Source organism: Fukomys damarensis, unplaced genomic scaffold (genome assembly GCF_012274545.1).
Source record: "Fukomys damarensis isolate Sample0158 unplaced genomic scaffold, DMR_v1.0_HiC HiC_scaffold_5, whole genome shotgun sequence".
Lineage (NCBI taxonomy): Eukaryota > Metazoa > Chordata > Mammalia > Rodentia > Bathyergidae > Fukomys > Fukomys damarensis.
In genome coordinates this window covers 78,703,813-78,716,864 of record NW_022900917.1, presented here as the reverse complement: position 1 = coordinate 78,716,864, position 13,052 = coordinate 78,703,813, and the positions used below count along the sequence as shown (strand labels likewise).

The 13,052-nt window shown below is 36.1% G+C and overlaps 1 non-coding gene across 1 annotated transcript; it reads left to right on the top strand.

Annotated features, from left to right (window-relative positions):
• Window positions 1-10,131: 10,131 nt before the first annotated feature.
• Window positions 10,132-10,294, top strand: LOC117285071. Its single transcript, XR_004516080.1, has one exon. It is a non-coding gene; the product is annotated as a U1 spliceosomal RNA (small nuclear RNA).
• Window positions 10,295-13,052: the final 2,758 nt, after the last annotated feature.

Below are 13,052 nucleotides of genomic sequence, written 5' to 3'. Positions count from 1 at the left end.
ACTAAAATGAAAAGACTTAGATGTACTTCTCTATACTAGCTTTGGTGACCTTCAGCAATAGAATTGGTGAGGTTTGTTTCCATTAGAGCAACGCTCATTCCTGCATTTTTCCCAGTTTTCTTTATGGGAACAATGAATGAATTTTTAAAAATCAGTGCAAATAACATTATTTTAAATACTCAGAAAGTAATACGAATGATGTCATTTCATTGTTCTTATGACTACCTGGCAGTGTTACTACCATACCGGTTTGTTCAAGACATTAAATACTCCCTCAGAATACAACATAGCTGAGATACATTATGCTATACCATATAATCGGGTAAGGATCCATGAAATGCTTATATAGTTTATGTTTTTGCTCCTCCAAACTGGCATTCATACATTTTTTTTCAACAAATATTCTTGATAAACTAAAATCTAAGTCTTTCTACTTCTGAAAACTTATGATCATATAACTAATTAGGAATTGAAATTATGACCTTTAAATTGAAATGAATAGAAGAAGAGAGACATCGAAGGGTTAAACACTCTTCATTTTCCAAGGGGAAGATATGATTATCTTGAATATCGATCATGTGTGATGTGTTTAGCAGACAGCTCATGATAGAAATTTCACTGGTTCTTCTCAAATGAAATGGAACAGACATGCAAAAAATACAGCTTTTCTCCATTGTGTTTCCTATAAGAACATTTGACCAGCACTGAAGAGGAAACAAGAGATTTATTTCAATATCATAGTCCAATCCTAGAACAAAATTTGTTTCCAATTACTGCTTAAATTAGATTTCAGTGTTGAAGGCTTATGCTTTTCATGCTGATGAAACTACTGGCTATGACTTGAGTTAGACATGAAAGATGACATCATTTACCTTACCAAGTTATTAGAGATTGAAAAGACAGTTGTCTGGAGTGATTTGAGATGTGTTCTCATCACTGGGCAGTATTGTGGAGGAAGAGTTATTCTCTCAAATCCATATAAGCATTTGTGATGCATGGTGTTTTGGGAAAGAAGAACCAGCAGACTTCAGCTATAATAGTTTTAATGATTTTATTGACCCAATATGTAGTAAAATTTAATTCCTTTACATCATTTACATAACTTTTTCTCCTTAGTATTCTTGAGATTTCTTTGGAACGTCACTAATTTTATTCTGTCATAGAATAACTTTAACCTGAATAGCATAGAAAATAATTCTTACAGTCAGAGGAATTAAGGTAAATTATTTGCCTTCATCCATCTATACCAAAAATATAGGAAATGTGGTCATTATAGTTATGATTTCACTGAAATCATTCAATTAATGTTGAAACTAAAGTTAACATTTCCTGGTTCTCAGTTCAGAGGTCGTTTTCCTTTTACTACCTTATATTATTTTGGTTGTCTATGTTTTATTGTATTGTATAGAAACATCTCACTTTGTATTGTTCTTCTGGAAAGCAATTTTTCCTTTTTTTCTTTCCACATTGATACATTTTAGGTATATAATACAGGTACATTCATCATTGGGATCATGCACCTTTACATGATGTATCTTTTTTCTTACTTTTTCTCCAATCCCCGGGCCTCCCTTCACCCCCTGCACCCTTGGGTAGGGGAAAGGAAAGAAGGGAAATGAACAAATATAAGAAAAGGAAAAAATGGAAACAAAGTGTAAGCAATTTTTCTAGTAAACACACACACATTTTTAAATAACTTCTAACTTCGGAAGACATTGGCAAGTGGCAAGTATGGGTGCCAGGGATTGTACAAAGAAAATCACACATTATCTCATTTAATTCACATGATCTAGTGCAATGTAATTTTTTAATTTTATCAATGAGAGTGATTTTTTTCTGATTTTGTGATTGAATAAGATCAAATGCCCTTATAATGTGGTAATTCATAATTACAATATAGCTTTTACTATTGCTTACTACTAAGTACTGTTTTTTCTATGACTTTTCTTATGTACATGTGTCATAGAGAAGTGTTGATATCAAAGGTTATGTGTCTTTGTCATGTGAGAGAGTATTAAAAGAACTTGGAAGTAAAGGATTTCACTTAAATTCAGAAAGACAAATTTTATTTTTTATTTCCATAGCTGTAATCAGTGTTTATAAAAGACACAACTAGGAAAAAAGGGTGTACTTTTCAGGGAGATAAACTTTAATTCAAATTAAGAAATAGACCAAGGGAATGGAATCAGCAACTGGAACACACATTCTTTATTATCATGGGTTGTATTCTTTTATTCTGTCATTTATTTTCTTATTGGTTTTTCCTATCCCATGTTTCTCTTTTCCACAAGCTATGACAGAAACTGTAGTTTTGAGCACTGTGATTGCCATGATGGTCAGAATAAGTCTATTCTTATGAATAGAATGTCTCTTCTCATGAGAAAAAAATCACTTCTTGTGAATTCCCTTACACTGGTGGATACAAGTCTACAGGTAATAACTAGAAGCATAACAAATATAAAGATAAAGATACAGAGAAATATGAGAAAACAAAATAGAGACTTCCTGGAAGAGATGAAGTCAAGGGTAAGACTGAATTGATGAATCTTGCTAAAGGACAAGGGACAACAAAATAATTTACCATTTTGTCTATGTGATGGTATGGGAGACATAATGGGGAAAAGCATATTACAGAGGGGGCTTAACATGAAAGAAGATGTTAGACTGAAATATTTGTTTCTCTGTTTGCCTATTAAGTTCTTGGCCTTTGCTAATTTTTATTTGCTAGTACTCCTGAGCTTCAAGATTCCTTAAGTTGATAATTGAATTACTCTGTAATTAAAACTGAAATCTTAGAAGATACTAAAATTTACTACGTGAAATGGCTGCATCATATTTCTATATTACTGAGTCTTTATGCCAACCTGACAAGGAAAGAGTTGGAGATATTCACAAGCATGTCCTTCTGAGCATCAGGAATTTTCTTGCAAAATAATTCTAGAAACCACAAAAAAGCCATGGGATGTTCCACCATGAATGCCAGTTTGGAGTAGCAAAAATGTCCCAAATCTTTTCTTTTCTCACATGGAAAGATGAGAGTACTACATAACTTTTCATTTCAAGGGTGATTTACCCATGGTCTTTTGATATAATTCCATGCAAAGAATACTAAAGTGTGTACATTCTTTAATTATAAAAAGCTATTTGATAAGATCATTGTCTCAAGTGATTTGAGTTTTCCCATCACTGGAACAGTAGTCTAACAGAGTCTCCTTCTGAAACTAACATTTTTATGCATAAAAATAATGAAGACATACAAATTTATTTTATTTAGTAGTATATTTGCAATATATGCAGTTTATAATTCTTTTTATTTAGAAAATGAGTGCACCTGGAAGATATGTTGGGTGAAGCAAACCAGACACGCAAGCTTAAATACCATGTAATATCTCTTACTTGAATAAAAGCAAAGTACAAAAAAAAAAGCACAATTAAGAATGGATAAAATGAGACAAGGAGACTGATCTCTTGAAAATGGGAAGGGTCCTGGAGACCAAGGAAGAGAGGAGCAAAGAAGGGGAAGGAGAAATAAATAGACTGAAGAGATGCCTTGCAAAGAAACCTAATAAAAGGGCTAGGGATTAGCTCAGTGATTCTGCCGCCTGCCTTGCAAGCACAAGGTCCCAAGTTCAGTCCCTGGTAGCAAAAAGAAAAAAAAAAAGAAAGAAAGAAAGAAACCTAATAAGCTCAATGAATGTAAATATTCTCTCTATATATATCAATATATATATCAATATATATATATATATATATATATATACACATATCTTAAAGATGGTAAAATAATCATAAAACATTAAAGATTGAAATTTCCTTAGAGTATCTCATTTCTCATAATAAATTTATTCATCTACTAATTTTTTCATTCATTCACTTAATAAATATAGGTAATCAAAATACATTGTGTTCTACATGTGCCCAAAGAGAAGACATACCTTTGTGTAGAGGAGGCTGTAGAAATAGACACACATTGTTCAGTACAGTAGGTTCTGGCTTAGAAGAAACATAGCAGAGAAAATAATGAATAATTCTTGGTGTCGGCAGGTCAACTTCGAGACCTGAGGAAGAAGGGTTAGGACAAGAATTATCTGTAACACAACAGAGAACTAAGATCCCCTCCAATACAAGAAGTCAAACTCCACAGGTAAAGCATAGTGGTAAGGGGAGTAGTGGAAGGGGAAATAAAGGCTGGAGTAGCATCTCCTCTCTTCCTGGATATCTGCTACTCTGTCCTCGGCCCAAATGTGCAACCTGTCTCCCACTCTGACTCCAAGTTTGCAAAACCTCAGGTGGTAGCCTCGGTGGAATAAGACTGAGGCCTGTGGATGGATGGATGGATGGATGGCCTAGACACTTGGATCTCCAGCGTTCATCTGACCGTGCTTAACTCGTAAGGAATCTGCCCTTCTGATTTCTGTTTAGTTTTATTCACTCGTAGTTTTAAAGCTAATACCTTGGTATTTACTGAATTGTGGGAGACAAGACAGAAAGATTGAAGCCTAAATGGCCTCCTCTGTGAGCACTAAGTAGAAAGAGGGCATGCAAGCATGCCAACACGCTTCTGGGAAAAGTAAAAGCACCTAAGATTCTGTTGTTTACCCAAATTAGTACCATGGAAGATGGGAGACAGATTATTCCTGTGTAGCTCCAGTTGCTTGTGCCCCTGTCTGAGTGAATAAAGCCAAGCTCACTCAGGGCTCTATGCGAGGCAAGATCCTCCAGTCTTTCACCTTTTAACCTGATTCTGTGCCTCTACCTTTCATCCTCATTACCCCTAGGTGAGGTTCAGGCTCTTAGCTGGTTCCTACACTGAAAGCCTTGAATTTCATTCCAACAGAATAATGACAAAAAGAATGTTAACTCTTGTTATTCTAGTCCATGTTAATACTGGATTAGAAAAGGATCAGTTAATAATATTGATTTTGTTATTGAAGGAGTCCTTTTATTTTTTTGTACTGAGGATTGAACTCAGAACCTTGCACTAGCAAGGCAGGTGGCAGAACCACTAAGCTAAATCCCCAGCCCAAGAGTATGGGTTTTAAATGGAAGGGTAATTTGCGAAGTAAATATGTGCCAAGTGATATGATGAGCGCAGTAGTCTTGTCTCTCACTTTATCTCTTCAATACATCCCGGTATTAGGCATGAGAATCCTTATTATATACATGTGAACAATACAGACCAGAGTTTCTTAGATTTTTTCCAAAGGTAACAGAATAAGTAGATGCAGGAAAGGCAACATAAAAGTATAGTTGGTCAACTCCAAAAATCTTTCCCTTTTCCCTAAAAGGTGCATAAAATTAAGTCGTAATAGTGGACTCGCTTCAGAATGATCACCACAGCCAGAGTACCAGCCTGTAGGTTCTGCTTAATCAAAGGTGTTATTTTTAAATTTAAAAAGCTTCCAGGGAAAAATAAATGTTAAGGAAAGTTGTATGGGATCTTCAGTTTCATAAATATCAGATGGCAGAAAGAGATGAGCCAGGAAAGCAGTAATTTCCACAAGCTGTCTGAAACAGTGTAACTCTCAATTACCTACCATTTGAGGTCATAGAGTTATGTGCCACTCAGACTTAGAACTGAGTTCTTAGCTGCTTTTCCTAAGTAGATTATTAAGTAAGAATAGAAAGGACAGAAAATAATTAACCCAGTGGAGGGCATTCTAATGAATGTATTATGTCTCTCATCCCTCATGAAAGTCCCCTTCTGAAGCTGACAAGAAGCTCAAAGAAGATAGGATCTTGTGTATCTGTCACTTTCCACGAATCTGGATCTAGGAGATAGTTTGGACATCTCCAATTATTTTACCTGTTACTAGTGTATCATAGAAATATCCACAATTTTAAATACATCAGATGAGATCGGGGCTAGATGTGTGTGTGGTTTACAGAACGTGTTACATGACATCTCATTTATAGGTTCACCGATTTTGGAGAGAATAACTCAGCACTTTCTACCTCTTTCTCTCTATAAATAAGGAAACAGATTTAGAGAAAACATGTGATCCCAAAGAATCTCACAGTGAAGTGGCATTTGATTCCACTGCCATTTGTGTGCTTGCATGTTGAGTACAAGTCAGGGTACTTGTGTTAACACACGCGTGCACATGCGCGCAAGCGAGCGTGCTTGTGTGTGTGTGTGTGTGTTCCCGTGTGTTGAGCGTTACCTACAGAGTTCATCGGGCTCCTCACTGAAGCAGTTGCCATCAGTGTGGTCATATACCCAATATAATCTCTACAATGTGTGGAATAGAGCAAGAGTAACAAACACATGGATATGTTTCTGGAGAATCAGAAAAACGTTCTTAGGAAAAAGGTTATGTTGAACTGACTCAGAGAATAAGACTGTTTAGTGCAAAGGAAAGCATGAAGGGCATTTTGATAGAATTTCATGTGCAAAAATAGAAAGAGTTGAAAAATATGAGCAGAGAGATCAAATCCCTAGATGCACATAAAGAGATTGTACTTAGCAAACATGGTGCCCAAATTCAATAAACTTTTACAGGAACAGAGAATAAGGATTGTAGGAAAGGTACAGAGAAATGCAAGTGGGGTACAAGTGTGTTAAACATTTTCATCACAGTTGTCAGAGGAATTCTCGAATCTTTACAAGGATTAGTGAAAATATTGATCTTTTCGTAGCTTCGTGAAAGATTAGTCTAAAAGATTCTGCTGGTTGAGCAGGATCATACAACTGTTCTCCCAATATGAAATCCATAGACCCTATTGAGACATAACGTCTACACTGCTCCTGAATTCTCTTACAGATGTATATCTGACAGCTTGTTACCCTATTCCAGCTCTTCAGTACCCTACACAGCAGCCTAACTGAAGTAACTCTCATCAAACAGCCCCAGTTTTACTGTTCTCTGGGGCTTTCTTCTACCTAGCAGTTTATCATCAAACAAATGTTTACTTCACACAAATAAATTTCAGCAATATTTAATCCATGTGCCAACTTGGGCATTATTTAGCTAGGGCTGACATAACAACACTATAGATTATGTGGCTTACACAACATCCTTAATTCTTTTCACAGTTCTGCAATCTGTACATCTAGGATCAGGATATTGTAAGACTGGTGCCTCCTGAGATCTCCTTCCTCAGATTGCAGAGGCTACCTTCTTACAGTTGTTGCACATGTCCTTTCTCCCTGTTTCCTCTTATGAGATTACTGGAGCTATTATATTAGGACCCTCATTTTATGACCTTATTTACCCTTAATATTAAGTGCTTTATTTCCCAATAAAGTCACTGGACGGTAAGCTTCAAATTATGAAATTTGGAGAAACATGATTGAGTCTATAACACCTCCTTTAAGGTAGATCAAGGGTCTCTGACTTATAACAACCCCATTAATTGTTTTTCTTTCAGCCCTAGGAACTTTGCCTATATTTATGACGAGCCTGTAGTAAAATATCACAAGATATAAAACTAGTAAATGTTTGATATGCATATAAATTAATAAATAATGAATGGATTATACTTTGAGAATCAGATATACCCTGATGATATCGGGTTGCATTAAGTCATGAACTGTTGATAGCCATGCATTACAATTTAAATTTATAAACACAAAGACATTGATATCACATGCAATTATTTTTCTTTACATTGTTTTACATTTATCAGTTAAGGATAATTTGAAAATCAATTTCTTTAATTAAGTGTTAAACTTCTTAACATAAAGGATCATCTTTTTCATTGTGTCCTTCCAAGCTACATGAAGAAAACCTCTAGAAATGAGAGGGGGAAAGGAAGTGACTTATCCTCTTCTTCTGAAGGAAAAACTTTACAGCATACATCAACTATTTTACATCCCTTGTATCACCTGAGTCTCATAAGTAACCCAAGAAGAGTGTTATCTTTCCATTTTGCTGATGAACTTGCCAGGGTTTAGAAAGAATAAATCCCTTTCCCAAAGCATGTGATTGGGTATGGTCACACATTTTTAGCTCTTTCCATGAATGAGTGGAACCTATTTTCTTCTTCCATAAAGTTGGGGTTGTAAATTTGGCCGATACATGGCAGCAGATCTTCTGTTGCATGATATATAATTCTCATTCCAGCTTTGCTTTGATTTTCAGGTGAGAGGTTGAGATTATTGGGCTTTTACATCTGCAAGTCCATGAGCCACCCTGGTGGACACCTGAAGGAGAATTTCCAGCTAAAGGAGAGTCTTAACTATTGACTCAAAAAATCTTGAACAAGTAAGTAGTTGTTTTAAGCCAAGCTTTTCTTGTGGGTTTTTATGTTATCAGAGGAGACACAGCTAGTAATTGGCAGACTCAATATCATTCCACTATCATAAGGTCCCTCTATCACAGGGTTAAATTTCACTGATTTTTTTCTATTTCCACTATGTGCCATGATGGGTTTTTCAGAGGAATCTGAATATTACTTCACATCATACTAAATTAGTGATCTCAATGCTGTTGTTGTTTGAACATACACATGACACAATTAAAAACTCTACGATGACAGGGCCAGGAAGTATACACCTTCTTCAATGGGAAGCCACTACATCCTACAGCAGGACTTGGCACTGACTATATATGTAGGATATTTCTTTGAATCAAAGTTGAGTAGGGCCGGGGGGATTAGCTTAGTGGTGCAGCCGGGGGATTAGCTTAGTGGTGCAGCCGCCTGCCTCGCAAGCACAAGACCCGGAGTTCAATACCAGATACCAAAAAAAAAAAAAATTTTTTTTTTGAGAAAATTATAGCTATAAAATTTTGAGACCTTTGAACAATTGGACATGAAAAAGGAAATGATACGATTTACTTCAGGTCCTTAGAAACATGTTAAAGTGGTTTGTGTTAAGGATGGCTTAAATTAGCACAGAAAATAGACGCAGGTACAAGCCAAGAGAAAATATGATTTCAATAAAAATACTGTTATCAGTCCATTGTTTACTAGAAAGAAAGATATAAAGGGAGATATACAAATATATAATAATTTACAAGATTGGCTTACAATGGCCACCTACAGAGTCGGATGAGGAAGAGTGCAGACGGTCTACAGACTGGAGACAGAAGGATTCAGTCACAGATCTGGAACTCACTTCAGTCTGTATCAGGAGGCCGATGGATCTTCCACAGAAGGCGGAAGAGTCTATGTCAGAAGACTGAAGAGTCTGCAGCAGAAGCCAGGAGATGACATCCAAGGCAAAGTCCTGAGTCCCTCTGAAGAAACAGAAGCAAATCTGTCCTTGTTCATCCCCCCTTTATACAATCCAGGCAACAACCCACCCTAGAGTAAGTCTTCCACAACCTAGGATGTAGAGTATGTGAGCCAATTCCATGGAGCTTCTTACTCAAGTTGATACAATCTATCAACCATTATAAATACCGATACTGTTTCGATATTTGTGAGACTGTATACTAATCTAATTATACAACATGTCTCAGTGAATTAGTGTGGTTTTTCTAATGTTCAGGTCCAAATGGGTAACACCGCTACAAAAAATTCAAATGCTCAGCAATACCATTGAAAGAAATCCACTCGAGAGAGTTACACAATAATGTGTTTCCTTCCTTTGGTTCATTCTGCAAAACAATTCCCTCCTGACCATAGCAGAAGTAGATGCGACATTAGGAATGCCCAGAATGGCAATGCTCTAAAGAAAAGATTCAGTGCTGTGTCTTTCACTTTAAATTCCAGGTTTATTTTATTTTATTTTATTTTTATTTTTTGGTACTGGGGATTAAACTTGGGACCTTGCACTTGTGAGGCTGGCAGAGGAACCACTGAGCTAAATCCCCAGCCCTGAGTTCCATGTCTTTAAAATACAATTAGGATCTTGAACCTTTACCTGATATATCTTGGTTCTTATTTTTTTCCCATACCCTGCTCTCCCTTCACTCCCTCCACTCTTCCCTATTTACAAAGATGTTGTTTCCATTTTTTCCTTTTCTCAAAATTTTTTTCCTTTCCTTCCTTTCCCCTACTCGTCCCACTTGCCCTACTCTTTTAGCCCTTTTCTTCCTATCACACATTATCAATTATACAATTTGAATTTTATTTACACTTTTAGTTTTTCACACCAGAGAAACTATTTGGTATTTACATGTGTGTGTCCTATTTATTTCCCTTAATGATGAATGTAACTGTACTGTATACCTCAAAAGTACCCAACTTACCTGGCAGGGGAGATACCATGATCACGAAGGTGATTTTCCTGGATTAGGTTTATCCATTGCACTCCTGACGTGTTGACCCCTGTGCTTTCCCCAAATGTGGGAAACTTGACTGCATAATTTGTGGTAGTCAGGGACTGCATTCTCGATTTCCCCTGTAAAAAAAAAAAAAAAAAAAAAAAAAAAAAAAAAAAAAAAAAACAAAAAAAAACAAAAAAAAAAAAAAAAAAAAAAAAAAGAAAAAGAAAAAAAGAAACATCAAGACACTCATGGAAAGAAAAAAAAAATTAATTAAAATCTGTTATATACAGGTAGCCACTACCAACAATTTATGCAATCATTCTGTACTGTGAACGCATGCTGATAGAAAAGGAAACATGACAGAAAATGAAATAAAACTATGTCCTCACATTTAAAAAATGTACATTAGAGTAAGGTATTAAAATAAAAATATAAAAGGGAAAATACAATTGGGTAGTTATTTGACAAATCCATACTCTGTTCATACTCCTGAACATGTGCATTGAAAGTTTTTCTTGAAGGAACATACAGTGTTGAGGGCAGGGCTTTCACTTTTGTTAACCTATTGTTTCCAGAAACCTGTGATGACAGAAAGTAGGGCAGGAGACTATACCACAATGCCCTTCAGTGTGGTGCTCCACACTCCTTGTTTTTGTTTTTTTTTTTTTTTCTTTTAAAGGAACTATTCCTTATGTTCTTTTTCTGCTTGAAATCCTTTTGTCCCTTGTCTTCTTCTGGTTGAAGATTCTCATTAAAATTTAAGCAAAACTGCTATACTTTAGAGAATCTTTATCCATTCTATCTAAAGTATACTCCTCAACTCTCAACCATTTCTTTATCATTTTTAAATTACCTTATTTGATTTTCTACAAGTAGAAACAATATAATTATCCCATTTTAAACTTATTTATTTTGTATATTATGTCATGAAAATCTCTGTAAAGTGGGACCCCCTCTCTCTCAAATGTTCGTTGTTGTATCCTAGGGCCCAAAGTAGTGATTGTTATATTATCAGTATTAATATGTGTTTGCAGTATTAGTAAATAACTAAAAATGGGGTGAAGAGAGATTAATTCAGACAGTTAATAATTTGCTGTCCTAAAACACATACCCGTTTTTGATAATTCAAAGTCTTGTATGTATTTCATTGTATCATGGCAGATTTTCTTATACAACACAAATATAAATATACATACTACATGTAAATACACATAATCCAGAACCACTGCAGTCGGGTTCCATTACTCTGTCCAGTACATAATGCAGACCTAGGAAGTAAAACTAAAAGACAGAGCTAGGAGAGAAAAAGTGGGGCCAGGACAACCAGTGCTGGTGCAACTGCCAAAGGCCCTGACAGTCCCAGGCAAGGACCTCTGTTGCCAGTCAATTGGGGTAAAGGTGGGCAACACGCAGTTTCTACCGAAATTAATGTAAAGGAGGCCCATGAAGAACAAGATAAAGCATGCTCAAATTAGGAACAGAATGGACAAAATATATGGTTGTAATTAGAACACTGTCCTTCTAGTTAGAAGGTTTCATTTGTGGGAATGGAATTTGGGTCTGAGTTACTCTGACCTGGCCATGTGGGCTTCAGCCAGACTCACTTTGCAAAACCAGACAATTGTGGGGTTAACTCTTTACAGCCTGCTTTGGGCATAAGCAATATTACAGTCCCCTGGACACTCATATTGAACATATACACAAATATATATTTATAAACAAACCTCCTGGGACCAGTCTGAACTCTTTGATTTATAGATGAGCTCAGTTGTCACCTTCAAATACCTCTGTTATTCCTAATTTTCAGCAAAGGCCCAACAAAATGCACTTCTGAATTATGGAGTGTGACAATAGTGAAAACTGAGATTCTTAAAATAAAATGTGAGTCACTGTTTTGCAAGTCAGGCTCTCTGTCTCTGTTGCTGCCTCTGACTTGCCTTTTTCTCACCTTCCATCTCCTGTCACCCAGTTTTGAAAATTGAGTGTTTTGTGTTGTGTAATTAAAAAAAAAAAATCCCTGTGATGGATGAAAGTCCAAGCAGTAAAGCATGCTGTCAGACTCCAGCCATTTGTCACCAAATGCTGGCACTCACTTTTGCCAAGTTGCTTGGTCTGAGTCACGTCTTTGCTTCTGACAAAATGTCACAGTTATTTGTCACCATATCATAATTATGCCACATCGGATCACCACTGCCTGCCAGGGTCAGAGCCATGGGCAGAAAGGAGATTTCACCCCAAACAGCCCCTCAAATTTACTATTCTCACCAGGTAAAAGTGGGTTTCTTAAGACATAGATATACGCAGCAGGTTGTAAGTGAAGACAAGATTTGCTTCACCTAATCTCAACTCAAGAAAACATTCATTCATCTCCTCCTCCATATTGCTTTTCAGGGCAGTAACTTCATTTATGGTATCATTCCATTAAATTCTTTCTTAGAGCCCCCCACTCTATCTGTGGCAGATTTCTTCAAGGATTTTTTTTTTTATTAATTGGGAAATATGGAATGAAATTCAGTTCAAGAAAAGGATTATATGGAGGAATACAATCAAGTCCCTAGGGAAAAACAATCCATTTAAATAAAAGGGAGGATGGAGATTAAATGTAATGGGTCCTCAATATGTATCCATTTTCTTATAAATGAATCTAATTTCTCTTTCTTTATGGCTGAATAGTACTCCATTTTATAGAAAAACCACATCTTCTTTATCCAGTTTCCAACTGATGGGCAAATGGGCTGTTTCCAAGTTTTAGCTATTACAAACTGTGCCATTATAAACATGGGTGTGCATACATCACTGTGATATGACTGTTTTAGTTCTTTTGGAAAGATACCCAGCAGAGGGATGGCTGGGTCAAATGGAACTCTAGTCCCAGCTCTTTGAGGTATCTCCTAA